This window comes from Lepisma saccharinum, chromosome 1 (genome assembly GCF_977018435.1).
Source record: "Lepisma saccharinum chromosome 1, izLepSacc3.1, whole genome shotgun sequence".
In the NCBI taxonomy this organism is placed as follows: domain Eukaryota; kingdom Metazoa; phylum Arthropoda; class Insecta; order Zygentoma; family Lepismatidae; genus Lepisma; species Lepisma saccharinum.
In genome coordinates, this window is record NC_139229.1 from 94,711,331 (window position 1) to 94,731,903 (window position 20,573).

At 39.9% G+C, this 20,573-nt stretch overlaps 2 protein-coding genes across 3 annotated transcripts in view; one reads left to right on the plus strand and one right to left on the minus strand.

The window, feature by feature from the left end:
- LOC145998323 (charged multivesicular body protein 7) overlaps positions 1-20,573 on the minus strand; it is a 68,196-nt gene that overhangs the window by 11,221 nt on the left and 36,402 nt on the right. The gene's annotated exons all lie outside the window — the stretch shown is intronic.
- The window catches only part of fbl (pantothenate kinase 3 fbl), a 76,062-nt gene continuing 64,963 nt past the window's right edge, over positions 9,475-20,573 (plus strand). For both annotated transcript variants that reach the window (XM_083134734.1, XM_083134752.1), the window contains exon 1: positions 9,475-9,595. The gene's annotated coding sequence lies outside the window, so the exon portion shown is untranslated. The remainder of the gene's footprint in view (positions 9,596-20,573) is intronic.

Consider the following 20,573-nt stretch of genomic DNA (forward strand, 5'->3'; position numbering starts at 1 on the left):
CTTTTTTTCTAACCTCTAGGTTAATCACAATTAACAATGTTACGAGGGTCACTATTTATATTTTGAGCCTAACAATGAAAAAACAGGAATTTGGCATTGAAAACTGCTTTATTGTTTTTCGAAGTATTCTCCTGTATGGTCAATACACTTTTGCATTCGTTCGAACCATTTGTCAAAGCAGTTGTTCCAATCGTCTTGAGACACCTCCATAATATGGTTTTTGAACGCATCAACGGCGTCTTCCGCCGACGAAAATCGTTGTCCACGCAATTTATTCTTGACATTCGGGAACAAGAAGTCATTGGGTACCAAATCAGGACTGTACGGCGGATGCCCCATCAATTCGATTTTTTGACTGTTCATAAAGTCGGTTGTTAGACGAGATGTGTGACAGCTGGCATTGTTTTGATGAAGAATGATCCGACGGCGTTTGTTTGTTTTCCGTATTTGACCGAAGACCTCTGGCAAACAAATTGTTGTGTACCATTCAGAGTTGACCGTTCTACGTTCCTCTAAAGGCACAGTTGCCACATGACCAGTTTTACCGAAAAAACAGGCGACCATTTGTTTCGATGTGCTTCGAGCGCGAACAACTTTTGTTGGATTGGGTTCATCTTGAAACACCCATACAGTCGACTGCTGTTTACGTTCCGGCTCATATCCACATATCCATGATTCGTCACCTGTTACAATCTTATATACGTCTTTTGAAGCACCACGATTGTATTTATTGAGCATTTGTTTGCACCAATTGACGCGAGCGTCTTTTTGAGTTTTTGTCAAATTGTGTGGGATCCAACGAGAACATACCTTTCTCACAGCTAAATGATCATGTAATATTTTATATATACTGGTGGAACTAATGCCTATGGTTGCCTCAATCTCACAGTATGTCACATGACGATCTTGCAGTATTAGTTTTTGCACAGCATCAATGTTTTCTTGAACAACAACTGATTTTGGACGGCCTTCGCGAATCTCGTCGGTGAGCGAATGGCGGCCACGATTAAATTCGTTATACCAGCGTTTCACAGTGGCAAAGGATGGGGCTTCATCGCCAAATGTGGAAGTAAGTTGATCGATGCACTCTTGTCTTGATAATCCACGTCGAAAATAGTAAAAAATCATCGCACGAAAATGTTCACGAGTTAATTCCATTTTATTGTTGTCGCGCAATCTCCAAGGCAACATAAACAACACAAATCAAGCTATTGACAAAACATTTGAAGTACGTTATGGTCAATAATACCAGACGATTCCGTGCAAACGTCAAATCGCGCCTAACTTCAATCAGTGTTGCCAAGGCTCAAAATATAAATAGTGACCCTCGTATACTAGAATACTGAAATGTGAATTATTCCACTAAAAAAACAGTATTCTATTTAAATCTTTAAAAAGTTATGTGTAATTTGAATTTCTGGATCATGGATGTAAAAATACATAAAAAGCTGAAGCTCTTCCTTGTTAATTGAAAGCAAAGAAGTGCACGCTGCTGCAAACGTCTGCTACACAGGCTCCTGGAATAGAGTATAAAGGTGACTAGAACAACACCATGCTCTGGTCATCTTTAAGAGGCCATATCATGGGCAGCGGAAAAACAGACCTTCATTCAGAACACTTTTACTCGAAAACTATTTGAGGCATTTGAATGAGCTTTGTGGTGAATTGATCAGAAAGGATGAATCTTAACAGTGATTATCGATTTTTTTTATCACTTCCATATTTTAATAGATATTAGCTGTCAAATATCTCAGTTTTTGGATCGGCGTATAGAGCCCGATTCTAAGTTACTGTAAAAGGTAAACCTTGCAAGCCTTTCTTGCATCCTTCCTGAGTAAACTGATTTTTTTTATTTTTCAAATTGAGAGGCCCATTGTGACAATACGCCATTGCAAACATTGATATGCATTTTCAAACACCTTTGAGAATGGCTTTATTCGAGCCATAGCGGGGCTGGCCATCGGCTGGCGGGGTTATGTTCAAGTCCTACAAGTTCAGCCGTCTGCCGATAGATGACTCTGACCAGGTTTTACAATAGTGGGCGTGGCTTGGATTACTTCTTCTTCTACCCTTGGCATCGTCTTTTCCCTTGGGGGCGGCTTTTGACCGTGCTCCGACCATTTCGGAAAATCCAAAGTTGATTTCCTTCACCCGGCTGTTTTTTCATTGTGTTTCATTTGTCTTATTTCTATTTTCCAAAAGAATAAATACATTAATACAGAGACTGTCCCAATTGAATCTTACATAAATTATAGCAAAATTAAATTTGTAAGTCAATTACATGCTCAAATAGGGTAATCGGGACTGGGGCTACAGGATACAGTGGGATCCAGACCACTGTGTAGTTCTACCGGGGATCGAACCTGAGACCCCTTGAATACAAGTCGAGATAATTACTACTAATTTCATCGAGGAAAGTCAAGGACTTATTTGGGGAGGGATCCGGATCCCTCCCCAAGAAAGACTTACCAAGTGCAAAAACTGAATAATAAAAATATATTTGTGTAGCATTTATTACATAATCGATGGTTATAATTTCCTCTGAACTTATTGATTGATTTGTTGTTTCTAAGTCCACTTTTTGCACAGAGAGGCTAATCGGGACTGGACTTACAGCTTAAAGTGAGATTCGAACCACTACTTGCATCCACCGGGTATCCAACCCGGGATTCCTTGATTACAAGACAACGACGATACCACTGCGCCATCGAGGAGGCCCACTCTTTGAACTTATTAGAAGAAAGATTGGAATTAGGGGGCTTAGAAGGACAGTACCAATTACCAAAGATTTATGCTTGCACGCTACTATTTATAACAATATGCATAAAATATTAATCAGGAACTTTACTTTTCGCTAACCGGATCTAACATTCTCTTTTATTCAATAAATATTCAATTCTTCATCAATTTGAAATGAATTTTTTTGCCAGGGCACTTGTTTTTTATGCAAATTATGCCGATCTTAACTACAGGTAAGCTAGATAATGAATACTTGCTGTTATCCGATCTTTTTACCTATTTATGTGATAATAATATAATTTTAACTTAAACATCATATTATTATTATTATTATTATTCCTGACACAATTGGTTCGGTGTATTTCTAGATACGTGTAGATATGTAAACGCTCTCTCGTTTTCGTCTCGATCTCTGAATATAATTTCAATTATAGTTACATTAACTTCAACGCATTTTAAAAATACAATTTGTGTCTATACAAAGAACACGCTTGGGCAGTACATTCACATTTAGAGAACACCGATGTATTTCATAAAGAGGTAAGACAACTATGCTGAAGGTAGATATTTAAATTTTAAAAATAATTCACTGCACATTCAATTATACTATATGTAATGTTATGTTATAATAATGGAACCTACATCTTGCAATTTTTTTATTCTAGTTTCATTAATATTTTACTTTCGATGATATGTGAATACATTAATCGTGGAGGGAGAAAACAAACCGGAACGACAAGTGACCGGCGACACGTGTCGCCTGAGAATTTCACCAATCGAGCGTAGGCATGTGCGGCCTGTCATGCCGCTACGGTGTGAAACGTTGCTGCTGATTGGCTCGTTCCCAAGCGACATATGTTGCTTGTCGCTTCGGTGTGAGTTCTCCCTAAGAGGGCGAGTGACAATGAATTCAATTACATCTTCATAGCTTGTTCATGACTGAAAGAAGCTACTTGTGTCGCATGTCGCTCGGACTGGGATTTTCTCTCAATATCGTGTATCATGTCGACTCGGTTTGTTGTTCGTTCATGTTTTGCTTTAAACTGTGTTGCTTGATGTGAATGTTCCGTGTCGCTTGGGAACGAGCCAGTCAACAGCAACGTTTCTCAATGTAGCTGCAGACCGACGTGACAAGCGACACATACCTCTAGAGAACAATCGAATCAACAGCAACTTCTTACACAAGCCTGCGTTCAATTGGTGAAATCCTCAAGCGACACGGATATTTCACGCCGTCTAAAGCAAAATATTCACTGTGCATGCGCGAACAACAGGCCAGGGCGACACGATGGACGGTATGAAAAAGAACTCAGTCCTAGGGACACACAAGCAACAGACAACACAAGCTGAATGGTTGATTCTGTTTATTACTGAGAGCCAGTTACCAAGAGACACGTGTCGCTTGTCGCGTGTTGCTTCGATATCAAATATCCCTAAAAGTAAGCAGCTTTTGAAGCACAGTATGAATAGTTAGTAGGTAAACAGCAGTGACAAAACATATGATTGATTGATAGATAGATAGATAGAAAAAATTGCCTATAAATCCGCACCCTAATCATAACTTATTAAACATATCAAAACATATTTTTCATTCATCAATTTTTTACGCTTACAATAACCTCTAATTATTACTAAATCAATTATTATATTTTCCATCTAATATCTTATTATATTTAGCTCTTGCCAGTAGACATTTTATCTTCTTATGTACATATTTTTTTTGGCCTGCATCTCATCAGACTTATCATTCATTAATTTCCTCAATTATCTCATCCAACTCGTTTGTATTTCCACCCTTCTACATAAGAGTTGTAGCTTTCCTGGCGACGTCAATCGACGTTAGCTTCCATCGTATACATTGCTCTCGTCTTCAGGTAGGAGATGTTGTTGCTATGTATGTGCTCGAAACGTTGGAAGATAACGCCGATTTAATCTGGCTGGTACACCTGTTCAAACCCTTCTACATTCCTTCTAAATTGAAACAACAATCTTTCGTAATCATTAAACAGGATGGAATAAATAGCGGGGAGGCTTTGGTAATATTAATAATTTGAATTACTTCCCCATTAAAAACTGAGCATCCTCGATGGCGCAGTGGTAGCGTCGTCGCCTTGTAATCAAGGGATCCCGGGTTCCATGCCTGGCCCAGTCCCGATTAGCCTTACTGTGCATAAAGTGGACTTAAAACACCAAATCAATAAATCATTAAGAATTAATTTTAAAATTTTATAATGAATTTCGGGTGAGAGATTCAATATACTAACCTCCATTATTAATTCAATGCCTAGAGAATTATAAAAAATGGGGGGGGGGTTGTATTTATATACACGAACGCTCGGGAGCCAATATAAGTTTACAACCTGCAAATCGGGTTTTCTCTACCGATTCAATATCTCCAATGTTGTTTGTGTTGCACCTGATTCAAAATCGGTCATAATTTATTTCGGAAATTATTTTTGGGAGGATAAAGACAGTCGATAGGAGAGCTTGACTGCCCGGACGTTGGATTCCCGGAGGAGAGGGTGAGGAAAGTGGGCTCTCCCACTGCATGAGGTGCATCTACGTACAAGGAACTCTACTATATAACTACGTGGGGGCATAGAGACGATTTGCATCGCCTCTATAAATAACCGAGACTGTGAATATGTAAAGAGCCACCCACCACCCACCCACCAATATGCCTTCAAAACACATTGCATAATGCAGGTTGGTGGCTTTACCAATTTCTTTCAAATACAAGTAGTTAATTATAGTAACAAAACATCTCTTTATACATAATTGGATTTTTCAAAATTACAATAAAATAACAAAGCAACCAATTTTATTGTAATTCTATAAAGAATAAGTTAACATAGGCCAGAATCGGTAAACTTCCCGTTCGGACAAATGTCGCAGTTGAAGTAGTGGTCTAAACAGGTAAAAAAAACTGCTTACTGACACGTAATCTGACTTAAATTTGGCATAAAGCAGTCTATTTTTTAGTTTGAAAGACCTTGTGACATTTGTCGAGCCGGGATGAAGTTCTTCTTAACTAATGGGATAAAGAAAAAGGAAAATTTAATTCGTAACACTACTAACAGACTTATTGCGCCATTCGCATGATGTAATTAATAAACACAATAATTCTAATTACATGATTATTAAAAAGCAAACATTTCTTTGTAAATAATAATTTAAAATGCCTGTTTTTGACCAATCCCTCCCCTGTTGTAGGTTTGTTATCCATGAAATATCAATCTGGAATTTTTTGTTTCACAGGTACCTGTCATAGAGTAATCTTTACGCTGTAAATATCAATTTTTTTAGCTCCCCGATCGGAGACATCTGGGTTCAAAATTTTGAAAAAGAGAATCAAGAAACGATCAAAGAGCTATAACAGTAATTCAGCCGAAATACTCTAATATTACATAACTTCCCTAACAAAAGTATCCTAAACTTTGAATTTTGGTCAAAATCAATATGTTGAAAAAATACGCGAAACATACAATATAGTTTGAAATGTGCTGAAAACAATGTTTTTTACCCAAGCTATCATTTTTCTTAGATGAGTTATCATAATTACCGCAACTGTCTACAAAGGCTAAAAATGCCGCAAATCGTAAGTCAAACAGGGCCGCAATTTTTAAACGAAGTCATGTAAAGGAAAATACTACCCTTGCATAGGGGTTACAACAACAAAAATATAGGCTATATAAATAGAAAAAGTTGACCATTTTCTCAGTTATTATCTTTTTGGACCACATGGTATTAAATGGCCATATTTTGCTTTAGACCTAATCCTATTAATTAAAATATGCAAGTTTGATTAAATTAGCGCATATATTGCGTATCAGTGAAAGTTTTATAAAAATAGATCAAATACATTCACAGAGTCGGTTTTATGTAAGGATAATGTTGGAAAATTTTCCGCTTGAAATCATTCACACTGAGAATCGAAACCTGGGTTTACTACGTGGCAGTCCGATGTCATATTTTCTCTGCTATTCTCATATATCAGTATTTACTCAGTTCCATAAGGGCCGCGGTGGCTCAGTCGGTAACGCGTCTGACTACCATGCTCAAGGTCCCGGGTTCGATCCCCGGCCGGTTCAAATCCGGGAACTTTTCTAACGGTGGAAGCGGCCCCGGCGCCTACCCAGCGTCGAATAACATGGGTACCTGGGGGAAACCCTGGGGGGTAAAGGCGGTCAGGGGCGTGATGCTGATCACATCACCCCCACTCACGACCGGATCAAGAAAGTGTGGGGCGTTACCCCCACACCCCCCATACGCCTTCATGGCGTGGTGCTATGCACAGGGGAACACTTTACCTTTTACCATATTTTTTAACATTCACATTCAGAACATAAACATCCATGTCTTACTTGGGATTCGAACCCGGGACCCCTGCTGTCGTAGCGCGCTGTACTGTGACCTCGCCCCGGAGGTCAAATAGTAGACTACTGAGACTCCTTATTCGTTGAAGAGAAGCTTCCAGTTGCTGCAGGACTCTATATTATCGTCTGGAATTTTGACACGAAATGGTAAGATCAGCTGTTGACAATGAAGATGCCAATCGACCCGAACAGCAAAACCTAGGACATGTCTGAGAAAAGAAATGACAAGGGTTTTACGACCTGTCAATCACTAACTGCCCGTGTACCGGAGGAGGCGTGTTCTTGAGGGCCTCGCGAAGCGGGCCTGGACAAAACATCTGGTGGTGTAAACGCTGTGCGCGCTCTATCGGCAGAAGGAAGGCAAATTCGGAAAAGGCCTTTCCATGATATACAGTCTTAAGACTCTACGACGGGCGTCTCTTTATGCAGGGATATTGCATGAGAAATATATTAAATTATAAATTCCCTCAGAAAAAATCTGGTGATCCCCATGCATACGTGTGTGACCCACGCGTGAATGCTCATGCATGAACCAGTATTCCCATGTGCATACAATACTACCAATCATCCCACTGGCACTCGTGGTTATGCAGCTGTGAACTTTGCTCTTTCACGCAAAGCAATGTGGTATATGAGTAAGCGGAACGAATACTTTTTTATGCTCGCGTCTGTGTCGTCATGTTCCTCCTCATAGTGCATTCTGTTGGATTTTAACGACACTTTTCTTTTTCTCCTGTTAAAAAAAAAAAAAATTACATGTGGGAAGAAGTACGTGAGTTATGTAAGCCTTGGGTGAGAAGCAATGTTGCCAACCAAGCTTGAGTAATGTCCCGCGCGTATCTACGTTAAACAAGATTTTAAAAAAGGAAGCCCCCCGCCGCAAGGAAACAAGTGTCGAAGCGGTCGGTCAACCGCCCCCTTCTCCCCGAAATTGGCACCGTTAGTCTTAGCTAATTAATATCTCAGCAAAATAAAGAAAGTAAAAAATAAGTAAAAAGAAAGTAAAAAATAAGTAAGGCCGAAAATCAAATTATAAAAACTGAATTCTTCCTCTGGCTTTCAAAGATTTTTCTTTACGGAGTAAAAGTTGCAACAAAACATGAGAGAGAGAGAGAGAGAGAGAGTACGTGCATTAATGGTTTCAAATCTTAAAAAAAACAGCTGTGCCTGGCCGCCCTCCGTGGCGGAGTGGTTAGCACAGCGCGCTACGACACTAGGAGTCCCGGCCAAGGCCCGATTCGATCCACGGTTGGGACACATTGCACAGTGGTTCGGATAGTTTTGAACTGCAGGCCCAGTCCCGATTAGCCTATCTGAGCGTAAAACGAACATACTATGTCGATAGGGTCAAATCTGGAGAGCTGTCCTGCCAAACAGGAGTCTCAACAACACGGAGGAATCCCAGGAAGACTCGAGAAATATGCGGACGAGCGTTATCTTGCTGAAAAAGACCCATTAGTTTTTTAGTGTATAATTCAAGTCACCCAATAAAGCAACTGGAAAAATCGACTACTTTGGCATGCTCTCTTAAAAATGTCCATACATATACTCTATCCCTGGAATCTCTCGAGCAAGGTTGCGCATAACGGTAGAGAAGGGGAGAAAACGAGTTGGGGAGCGAAGCAGGGCGCGCTATCACTACTTGCGCTGAGACTTCTTTTTGTTCGCTCGCTCGATATTCCAGGGACAGCCAGGGTTGGTAAAGGTCCAGGAATCCATAAATACTAATGGGTTCTATTGGGCTCCGTAACAGGACCGGAAAATTTTTTCTCGCACAATTTAAATTCGGTCCCAGTTGCGTATTGTTTCATTTCAGTGCCGAACTTGGATAGTATCTAAATTGATCCGAAAAAAAAACACGTTCCGGGACAGAACTTATTTTTTAGATTGATTGATTGATTTGATTTATTTAACTTTGCCTTTTGTGCCACTTTTGGTTAATTTGCGAAGATGGAAATGAGTGATGACATGATGAAATTGATGAATGGACACTCATCCACGCCCTGGCATCGTAGCGCGATGCGCTAACCACTCCGCCACGGGGGCCGGCCCGGGACAGAACTGAAATATTTTAATGATAAAAAGGTTTTTCAGGGTCCAGAACCCATCAGAACTTAATTTCTGATTTTTTCTCTCCCGGACCGGAATTGAATTTATTTACAATTCGCAGACCTTTAATAACCCCAAGTCAAAGAAGCATCATCGAAGTTAGTAACACTGAGAAGAAGCTCTAGTTACGCCACTTCGAGAAGCTACCTTGACATTGCCGCTTGGCCCCGCCTGGCCCTATCGCTATATCTTGACGTCAGATGTCGTAGTAAGAGCGCTCTTCCCCTTCCACTTCTCCTCTGGCGAGGTACTGGAGTACCCAACACCTAGTCAGTGGAATCACTTTCAGTCGAGTGTTTACTCTCTCGTGGATCGTCAGTCCCTCGAGAAAATTCCGACTTTCGCCACCGACGTCGAGGCAGCACCGTTTCGTAAGTACTTACTTAACTTTGTGTTTTTCAGCGAAGGAAAATGAACAGTCTGTTGACACTTGTGGTTGTTTGCATTTTTCGCGATTCCGGGCGGAAATACATCGCTCTAGTGAGAATACTGTATTTTTGTGGTTGTTGTCAAAGCTTATAGTATTTAGAGACGTCACATGATACGGCGACAAGCTCATTTTTTTTTCAACAAAATCCCCGAACTAAACCATGTGGTGCAAAATCCCGTTGAGATCAAGGGCCTGCCGTGTTGGATGACGCATGGTCAGCGCGTCGAGTCCCATCGCCGCTTTTTTATGGCACTTAGACTGAAGTCTGCGACTTCTGTTTTTAATAGTACATTCCCAATCATAGGCGTCGACTCCATGGGGCTTGAGGGGGCTCGAGCCCCCCCCCCCAATGTTAACGATATTGGGCAGAGCCTCCCTAATAATTTTGCTTAAGATGATCTAATGTATTATTTTGCTTCTCTTGTAAAGTTTACTCTGAATTGTGCCACATGAACTTAACTTTAAATACACATTTGAAATGTTCTAGACCATCAATTTGGGGATCTGAGACCGCTAAACCATCAACTTTGGGGGGGGGCTATGACCAGAGACAGCAAAACACACGACTTATTACTATATACTAAGTATGTAATTATGAGTATTGTTAAAATTTTTACTAAAAAGAGTTTCAAAAGACGATGTGCATGAACTAGGGTAGTGGATGGGACGTTTGGGCTACAAATGACTCTCACATGACATTCTCAACGAGAGCATTGATATATTAGGGAGACCTGTTTTGCGCTCCGTGGTAGCAGATATTAAAAGTCGGGAATATTTTGCTATTATGGTTGACGAAACTTGTGACATATCCATCCGTGGACAATTAATATTCTGCATTAGAACTGTGAATAAAATTATTGATATTTTTGAGGAATTCGTGGGCTTTTATGAGATTCCGAACTCTTGAGGCCAAAACTTAAAAAAGGGAGAGAGTGAATCATTCATTAATTTATTTCAGTGATCAGAGGCCCCCCCCCCCCAATAATTTTGACAAGTCGGCGCCCCTGTTCCCAATTCTAACACTGAGGCCGTGTCCGAAAGGTGAGAATCCTCCGAGTATGGTCTTGCAGTGCGGTCTTCAAGTCGTGGACTGGAGCATTTTCAAATGTTCGTACACAAACATTTCCACACATTAGAAGAACTATAACCAACAACTTGCTGGCCCATAACGTATATCTACCTGTGTCGCTGGCTTTCTACCTCCGTGATTTTAAACAAATGAACACCGAGTGCGGAAACCACGTGACCTAGTCACAAACAATCTGCACTGCGAGCTGTGCACTTCTGTTCATGGCGCTTTCGAACTGTACTAGGTGACGTCACTTCCGCCAAGACCATACTTCAAGTCTGTACTTTGTACCTTTCGGACAGAGCCTGAGTATGTCGACCAGAGATCTCGTACCAAAGGCGAGAGCGCTAACAAATACGTATCTATAGTAATATATTTCTGGGAGGGGGAGGGGTCCGAACCGGTATCTGAGAAATAATAATAATATAAATGTTTTCCATTAAGACACTAATATAATTTATAAGGCTATTCATAATAATATGTAAATTAATTAATATTGCATTGCTATTATTGTATGAATAGGTAAAAGGCGGGTTAGGAATAGATATAACAGTACATGTTCATTATCTAATTTATGTGTAGTTAAGATTTTTGAGAAGAGCGGATCTCTCCAATGTCTCTGAGGAAGTTGAAGTTTTTAGTGTATTCTTACTTTTTTAATGTATTTGTCTGCTTTACACCCCCTTTTAAACTCTCAGGTAAGGATTTTAGCTAAAAGGATACTGTGTGCAAAACCGTGTACACTGAAGGGTGCAAAATGGCCTTATCTGCAGATGCATCCAAGAACTTTAATTCAATCTGAATAGGACACGTGTGTTGTAATAATTTTACATTTTTTGTACCTACTATCTCGAGATCGCGACGCGATCGAAATATCCCTTCGAGAAGGAGGCGAAACTAATGCCGCGTCCGAATTGGCATCAGATGTCTCCTAGAGCACCGTTCCATCCGGGGAATCAGCCTTCCTCCGTTGTCCGAATTGGCGGCGTACGTGGAGTCGGAGGGGAGAGGTCGAAGGCGCGACAGATGCACGCTTCAACTCGCTGTGGCCCTGCGCCTGGCAGCCATATTGCAAATGTCACTTGCAGAGGCAACGTTTACTGAATAGACTGTGTAAAATTCAGTGCTAGTCGGACATTTTATTGATAATACTGTACGTAGAAAAAAAATGTAAAGTAAGAAATCGCATGCTGTATTTTAAATATGAGTAGTAAATAGGTGGAAATCACTGTGATGTTTGGTTGGCGTCTGCCTTCTGCTTCCGTACTGTGGGTGACGTTCGAACTGACACCTGGCGGGAAAAGTGGCAACCGTACTGCAAGAGGACATGTAAATTCGGACGATTGCGACGGCACATGAAACGAAAGCAAAACGGGACGGAGCGCTTGCCAATCCGGACACGGTCTTGAACGAGACAGCCATTTGGAACTCGCAATTATATACTATATATAGCTCTGCCGCAGTTAATGGGGTAAGTAAGCGTTCAGACCGAAGTTACAAGCAACAGGCGACACATGTCGCTTGGGAACGAGCCTATCAACAGCAACGTTTTACACCGTAGTGGCATGACGGGCCGTACAAGCCTGCGTTCTATTGGTGAAATCTTCAAGCTACACGTGTCGCTTCGGTGTAATATATCCCTAACACGCTAATATATAAATGTTAAGTTTTCAACTTCGCATGCTAATCAAATTGTTGAAGTTTATTTAGCATTGATGAAAACAAATTTAAAAAATCACGTGTACACATATTTTTACACAAAATATCCACAATGAGGAAGTTTGCTACAGAAAAATGTAAAATATTTTTCAGGTCATAATCTTGGCAGGGGAATCTTCGAATTCCCCTGAAGTTTCACCTTTATGAAACTTTTTACAAAATTACCCAAGCTGATTCTTACAGGATTTTCAGGTCTGTCTATGCTGTGCACTTCGCTAAAAGCAAGAAAAAGGGTTGGGGTCACAGAATTCGCTTTATTTGTTATCTGTATATGGAACTCCACGAGCATTAAGTTTGCAAATACGTGACCATAATGAAAATAGGGAAGATCCCGCATTTTACGGGAAATCTTGGGAACGATACTTAATCTGCTTGCTTAGCTGCTTGTAGCCCAGTTAACCGAAGAAATCAAGATTATATTTGTCACCATGAATTCGCGTCGTCAACAGGGACGTGACATAGATAGGTGGTTTGTACTAAATCCTTTCTAGGAAAGTAGAGCCCGTTATCGATTTGGGGTGGAGAAAGGAGTCTAGCTGCAATGACACCTGTATCATTTAGTTTCGGACTTTCACTTGAGTGGGCGCTGTTACTGGTGCCGTTCCCTAAGGCTCTGCTGGACCAATGGCCGACGCCACGGAAGCAGTTTGCTAATTTTCCTGTTTTTCGAAAAACCACTGTGATATTCCAAAATCTGAAAAATTACATATGTTCAAAATTCCTTCTAGAGCGTTCATGTGTATCTTCGTGTCGTTTACTTTCGCTGTTGCCTAGATATCCACTATATTTTCGTAAGCCGAGTTTCCTTTTGGAAATACCAGATCAAGATGCTGGGTCGACATCAACATTTCGCGGGGATTGAACCTGAACCGCTTGTGCCTAAGGTTATTACGGAATCCATTAGGCCATGCGCCAGCCCTACCATCTACTCCCACCGAGCATATTTTCAACAACAAAAGCCAGTGTTTCGATTTTTTGTTTGCTTGGGTACGAGATTGTCAGGTTTGTTCAAATGCAACTTCATGTTTAGATACACTAATCGGGTGTGGAGTTGCGGTATAAAGTGGGATATAACCCCTAAACTGCAGTGCATAAGAATCAAACCCGGGACCTTTTAATCACAAGGTGGCTGTCCACTAGAGAGAGGAGCATTAACTATACCTAAGAAAAATGGCTGACGGCAATGTGAACTATGCAGAGCGTATAACAACGTGCAGCTACCCTCATGGATTGATCGTTTATTTTACCCTCCCTTCCACGTAGTACATCCTGGACTGCATTTTGCAGACTAGCGAGGCTCTGGCGCCTGGACTCACAGCAAGTGGGGCTCGTGTTGTGTCGTCCATATATGTCTGTGACTGTCCTTTCATGCATTTTATCTTATCAGCATTCATCCTTATCTTCGCGATTAGCCAAAAGTGGCAGAAAGGCGGTTTATTTTACGATTTTCTTCCGTTTTAGCTAATGGCGACGACGAGAGGGTCGATCAGGTGATATGGATAAAAATACAATCGCAAACTCACGGAATACAAACCCACATGGGATCACGGGTCTAGGTGCAAGGGAGACATGCAATTTTGTGTCGTACGTAATTTGCATTTTTTTTTATTATTGTGCGTCTCTTTTTGCTTACACCAACTAATACGAAGATTAGGATGAAATATTATTAAATGAAATGGATGAAGGAACAATCACGACCGGGTTCGACCACCCAAAGACAAGCCCCGAGACTTTCACATGAAGTTTTGCGTATCCTATGGATACTCAAAGATAGCAACTTTTATTTATACTGATTCTTATTAAGCAAGGTGGATTGATTTAAATCAAGTTGATTATTTTTTTTAAAAATATATATATCAGTGGCGTATACTGGGTTAAGAACCTGAGCTATCGCATCATATCATAGTGTTCGAATGGACAAAAATTTGCTGGTGGGGGTGTTTTGTTTTTTTAACTCATTTGGGGTGGCGGGTTGAAGTGATGTGACTCTGATTAAAAATATATACCTCATAAATAAAACATGGAAATGTACACTGTCAGTAAGGAAAGGATTTCAAGAATTTCATTCTTATTTGCATAAATAAGAGGCCCATATTGTGAAATATTATGTAGGCCTATATACGAGAATAAAAATAAAATTTCAACCTACTTATTTTCATGATTTTAAGTGTGGGTACTCCTTGTTGGCGCAATGGTTACGTAGTTTCCTTTAAACTAAGGGATCCAGTGTTCGAAACATGGTTGTTTAGATGCCACGTTAACTGTAGGTCCGATCCCCATTAGTTTATCTGTTCATAAAGTGGACTTACAAGAAAACCCCATAACGATTTGGAGCTTATCGCCATTCGTAAGCCGAATAGACAGCTTGTTAATTATGTCCCTCATTTCAGTTTACTAAACAACACAGCACATTATCATTCACAAAACTACAATCCACTCACTACTGTATTCACACGCTGCCTCTAAATAAATTCCACGCACCAAGACCACTCGACGCGATCTAGACTAGAACTGGTCCTTCATTTCGGTAATTTTTAGATGCACTCATAAACCATTCCCGCTCAGCCAACAATTTTCTACCCCCCCCCCCCCCACTGTATCTCTAGTTGTTTGAAGGTCAACGACCTCTTTTTCAACTCCTCTGCAAGCGTTCAATGATGTTCTTGTCCCTGCATGTGACACACTTCCCCCTTGCTGCGATAATTTGGCTTCAAAATTCCCCATTCCTGGGAAAATTACATGCTAGGAAAAATTGGTTTGCAACATTGACCCAGACTGCTGAGGAAATTCAAAGGGTTTTCCCCGCCATATGCAACCCTGTTCTCTCTCCTGTAACAGTTTGGCTCCACAATTCCCCGATCCTGGGGAAATTACATGCTTAGAAAAATTGGTTTGCAACATTGATCGGGGCCTGTCAAGCTTGACCACGGTGAACCCCGTGGAGTTGCCCGCCGGCGATGCCCAACCGTCTCGCGAATTCAAAGAAATTCCAACTTCTCTAAGAAATCAGGTTCATCTTCTTATTGAAATTAACAATTTTATGCACATTTTCTGATATATATTTTTTGTGTATTTTATTCAGTGAGTCTCGGCTTCGCAGATAGCTTAGATAGCCCCGAATACGCCTCTGATATATATAAAGTGATATAAATGTCTTTAAATAAATAACTTGTAGAATAATGGACATAAGAATTTTGCAGGTATCAGAATCACATTTGGTGAAAGTTCATTAATCTCGTAATCATTTAATGGCGTTTATTAGGTTCTAAGATAGGAAAATAAAGGAAATATAATATACATGTATATACTGATGGTGTGAACTTCTTACGAAAGGAAATGTAACATGTAAACACACATCTCTCTGATTTAAAATTCAATAATTTTTATAGGCAAAAGTAGTAAACATCTTGTGTAGAAAAATATACAAAATACTAATTACTAATCATGTTAAGCCGTAAATAGTGTCATTATCATTAAACGGTAAATAAACATGGTAGCTGATTTTTTTCAAACTATAATTAAAAAAATCCGCAAAATTCGGCTACAAAGACTATAAAAATATTTAAGTTGCTATTTCAAGCAACAATTATAGAGTACACCCAGAATATTATATTTTCACTGGAATAAAAGTTACTGAATTAGTATTAGTTTCATTAACACACTCAACGAACATTTCCATAGTAGATGCAGTATCAGAAACAGAAAAAATGTATATTTAGGTATATTTTTTATTTGCTTTAATCAAACCGCTCAAATATTTTACAGGGCCGATTACTAGAAAAAGCCTTTCTATAAAAAAACATATGTATGGTGCCAAAAAACATACAAGCAATTTTAAGTGTTATTTAAAAATAAAAAATCGATTTAAATCAAATAAATCAATAAAAATGATTTTTTAAAAATAAAAATCATGATTTTTATTCACTGTGTAATTAAGATGGCTACTTTTTTCTTATCTTAATTATTTATCCTTGAAAATTGACCACTGCAAATGCAGTTTAATGAGTGGCTTTTAATAAATGTGACATTCAGTCCAAGTTAAAGAAAAAAATACTTGTAATGAATGCACTTCCAACAACTCGATGGTTTTACAACAGAGTGCATTCTGTTGGTAGATAAGTTGGTATCTTATCTTACTTCATAATGTTACTTCATGGGCAAGTCGAAATGCATTTACTACAGGAGCATCGAGAATGTTTTCTTCAAGGACATTAGTCAGAAGCCGGGTGATACTTGATTACCAATGGGAGGAAAATTCCAGTAAATTCTTTCGAAACACAGGGAAATTATACAAACCGTATTGGCCCGAAAATAAGCCGTAAGAAAATAATAAGAAATAACCCTAAAAATTCGATGGGGGTAAAAGAAAAAACAATAATCAGAGCGATTGAGGGTAGAAAAATTACCGGTAGCATTTTTTTATATATAGGTGGCATTCCATGTGAATGTGCCCCTGAACCCCAATTTATAAAATTAAATGTAATGCTGTAACTTTATCATATATTGCGAGCGAACAATCTAAAATTGTCTTTTGGGTAAAAATTAAATATTTAACATGTTATTAGTTTATTTTAACTTTACTATTTAGTTGTGTTTTCTATTGTGTCCCACCCGTGACACCAAGAAACAATTAATTACTCCTTTAACTGTTGCATTTCCCCCTCAACTCCACTAGAATATTCAAAGGTCAATTACTTCCTCTTTTGTCTTAAATAATTTATCTTTCATCATTTGACAATTCACAGAAATTAACATAAATTTCATATTAAGTGTAGAAGCAGTGTTTCATCTGTCCCACCCGTCACACAAAATTGTTCACTTATAGCTACAAATCTTGGAAAGTATTTCAAGGGTAGTTACGTTTAATCAAGTGTTAAGTTTAATATTTCATTGCACAGAAACTGTAAGAAAATTGTTGCGTAACTATCAGTAGAATAGTTACTTTAACATGAAAAATGTATTCTCCGTGTCTCACCAGAACAATGTAAAGCCCCATAGGTATGTAGCATTTGGAAAACAATATGTACCTACAGAATTTTCCTTCAACACATTTATTTTCTTGTTAGGCACGGTATACAATAATACAGTAAAATCAAACACTGCGATGTTGCGTCATTAGAATGGCGCCAGTTTCGTTTATACACGCTACCTGTACTGTTGCATTATTTTAAAATGAGAAATAATCACCATTTTTAAACAGTGTACGATATGATGAAATGTCGTAAAAGCCAAGGTCGCGAATATAAGCCGCACGTTAACTTTTCCCAGCTGAAATATGGATAAAAAGTGCGGCTTATTACCGGACTAATATAGCCTTCACCCGAAGGCTGAAAATTTACAGAGAAGAGGGTATTCCATCTCCTCAATACAAATACTCGGGAGCCGCGGTGGTCTGATCCGTTCTATCTGGAGCAAGCGAACGAAAACAAGTGTCTGCGCAAGTAGTGACGCGAGACGGCTCCACCATGAACACGTGGGAGGAACGGGATTGCGTTAAGGGGGAAGCGACTGCAGTTAGCAGCCTTCATAGCAGCGTGTACTGCTTCGCTCTGCCCACTTGATTTCCGTCCCTTCTCTACCGCTATGTGCGGTCTTGCTCCCGAGATAGTTGGGACAGAGTATAATCGGCAGGGCGTCTGACTGACACGCAGGAAACCCGGGTTCGATTCCCGGAGTGGGAATTTTTCGGGCAAAAAGTGGCTCTGGGGCTCACCCTGCCTCAATTAAATGGGTACCTGTGGAAAACCTTGGGGGTAAAGGCGTCCGGAGCGTGGTGCTGATCACGTCACATCCACAATGGCCGAGATCGATAGAATGTGTGGTGCCCTACTTCCACATCCCCCTGTACATGCCTCACGGCACGGTGCAAAGGTCATGAGGGACCTTGCCTTACATTACCATACAAATACTACTCCTTGAAAGAAGTTGCAGAAAACTCCCATTGGAGGTTTCGGCTGCCCATATGAACGAACCAATACTTCCGAAGACGAAATATGTGACAGAAATCACCACAAGTCTTCATATTCCCATGTGCCTAATCCCCTGGGTGAATTGTTTTGAATTTACAGGAAACAAGGTCGAATTTGAACTGTGTATGAACTAGGTTTTTTTTCTATTAGGAAGAGTAGGAAATTTCAGGACTGACTCTTCACTTTCCATCCAGACCAATTTAAATGTTGAAATTACAGCAACTCGGCATTTCCGTTATTTCAATTAACTCTGTCGTTCTAATCAAAGGGGTTCCGGTACGATTCCCGCCGAGGATAATTTAGTGGTCCTCTACCACTTGAAGCCAGGGTTGTTAAAGGTACAGGAACCCACACATTCTAATGGGTTCTACTGGCTTCCGCACAGGACCGGAACCTTTCTTCTCGCACAATTTAAATTCGGTCCAAGTTGCGTATTGTTTCATCTTGGATCATATTTAAATTCATCCGAAAAAAAGGGTTCCTGGACCGAATTGAAATACTTTAACCATAAAAAGGTTCTTTACGCTTTAGAACCCATTTGCACTTGATTTTCTCTCCCGGACGGAAATTGAATTTAACTGTAACAACCCTGCTTGAAGCTGTACCCAAACAAACCTTGCATTCACTGTATTTACATTTCTTTCCAACACATAGCTGAAGCATTGACGGGTGGTCAAATCGTCAGGGCGCATGACTGCCGTGAGGGTGACTCAGGTTCTATTTCTAGGTTGGTTGATCTCTAGCTGGGATTTTCCCGTTGATGTCCCTGAATAACAGGCTCTGGGACTCACTTGGCCTCTGAACTGGTACACTGGGATGCACAAGCATTGCTGGACAACTTGTCCATTACTATTTTCATTATTTTTCCTTCGTCCTACGTGTTTTTAAACAATGGATTCTTACATCCTCTGGTGAACAGGTTGTCAGCAGCTTATCTGACGCTTTTTTCAATACTTGAAGCTCTCATTGGGTAAAATAAAGAGAATAAACATGGCGATGGACAATTTGCTTGGTAATACTTATGCATTCCAATGTACTTGGTGGCTAAGGGTGGATGGAGCTGGTGCTGACTACATCACCTCCACAATGGCAGATCAAGAACGTGTGCCTTCGTGCACGGTCCAACGCATGGGGGATGAATATCTTTACATTTTTATGTCGCTCAAATAATACAGAATTCGATAAAATGTGATAAGAATTACGAATGCTAAAAACACACAAGAACAATACCAATATTAACATGACATCACTCAATCTTTTGCACAATTAGTCTCAAGTCTGTCAAGCAAAAAATGGAGGTGTTTCATGTCTTTAATTAGCAAGGAACATGGGAAAATGAGCGTGGGCAGTCATGGGCAAGTTGGCGTAACTAGCGTACATAATTAATTGCGTATTTCATAAAACTTGGGAGTGAAATGGGAGTTCCAAAGCAGTAGGGTCTCCAGGATTTTCGAAGGGGTATACTTTTTTAAGTAATCAGCCCTCATTTTGTCATCTTTTCCTGTCATTGAAGTTTATTTAGGAATATTAGGCCAAAGGAATGGTTATAAGGCCCCCCCCCCAACAACCCCCTCCCTTGGGCACACCACTGTGCGTAAGCCTTCAGACTAAACTGAAGGAGAACGGTAAAGTTTACAAATAGGTGTGTTTCATCTACGTCACAAACTGTTGCATTGTGGGATCGAGCAGCAATGAATGTGGCGGGTTCTTGTAAACATTCGGAATTCAAACGGGGCGGGTGGGAGATTTGAACCATTTACATTTACAATGGTATACTTTGTGCAATATTAGGTTGTTTAGGTCTAACAGGCATTCACGTTTATCCTAGAATTTTCTGAGAAAGAACAGAAGGTGCAATTCACTGGACAGAATTTTCCGATTGTTGATTAGAATACGCCGTCATGGCGAGAATAAATCGTGCCAACATTAATGAACAAAACAAACAGTACAGAGCGGTGGGGTGAACATTTCTTTTCAGGTAAGTTCATATATCGCATTTCTCTGTGACTTAGTACAAATAGATTTAACTGGTGTTTTTTATCATACTTGCAAGTAGCGTTTCCTAGTTATTGTTTTATTTGGTAGAAAGGTGTTGATAAGTTTGACGATATAAATTATAACATTCAAAGTTAAATTCATCTTGATAATTGCACGCTTGTACT